The sequence below is a fragment of the Aptenodytes forsteri genome, unplaced genomic scaffold, assembly GCF_000699145.1.
Source record: "Aptenodytes forsteri isolate BGI_AS27 unplaced genomic scaffold, ASM69914v1 Scaffold355, whole genome shotgun sequence".
Lineage (NCBI taxonomy): Eukaryota > Metazoa > Chordata > Aves > Sphenisciformes > Spheniscidae > Aptenodytes > Aptenodytes forsteri.
In genome coordinates this window covers 16,687-17,121 of record NW_008795330.1, presented here as the reverse complement: position 1 = coordinate 17,121, position 435 = coordinate 16,687, and the positions used below count along the sequence as shown (strand labels likewise).

General features: G+C 63.7%; 1 protein-coding gene across 1 annotated transcript in view; it reads left to right on the top strand.

The window, feature by feature from the left end:
- Positions 1-435, top strand: part of PAK4 (p21 (RAC1) activated kinase 4) — a 39,884-nt gene that overhangs the window by 36,132 nt on the left and 3,317 nt on the right. The gene's annotated exons all lie outside the window — the stretch shown is intronic.

Genomic DNA, 435 nt, shown 5'->3' with positions numbered 1-435 from the left:
TCGTTAACCTTTGGCTAAATGAACCGCCTCTGTCCTCACCTCCTGCATCTCCTCTCCCTCCTCCACGGGCCGATGACGCCGAGGGGAGGAGGGACCGGCGCCTGCCCCAGAGCTTTGCTGGGGCTGGCCCCCAGCCATGAGCAAAACCTGCTGCCTCTGCACAATTACTAATAACGGTGTTTTGGGGGCAGACAGAGCCCCCCGGGCACAATCCAGGGGATGAGGTGCTGCCAGCACCCCCCCAGACCCTTCCCCATGAGCCCCCCGAGCAGGGCTGGGTCTGGCCGAAGGTTTCTCGGGCACGCGGTGCTTCTTGCAGCGCTTGGCCTGTCCGGGAGGAGAGGCACGAGGCTGGATCCGGCTCCCCGAGGGAGCACCCTGTTATTTTGGTACCTAGAAAGCTCCCGGTGGGATCTGGGGCTGATGAGGAAAGGC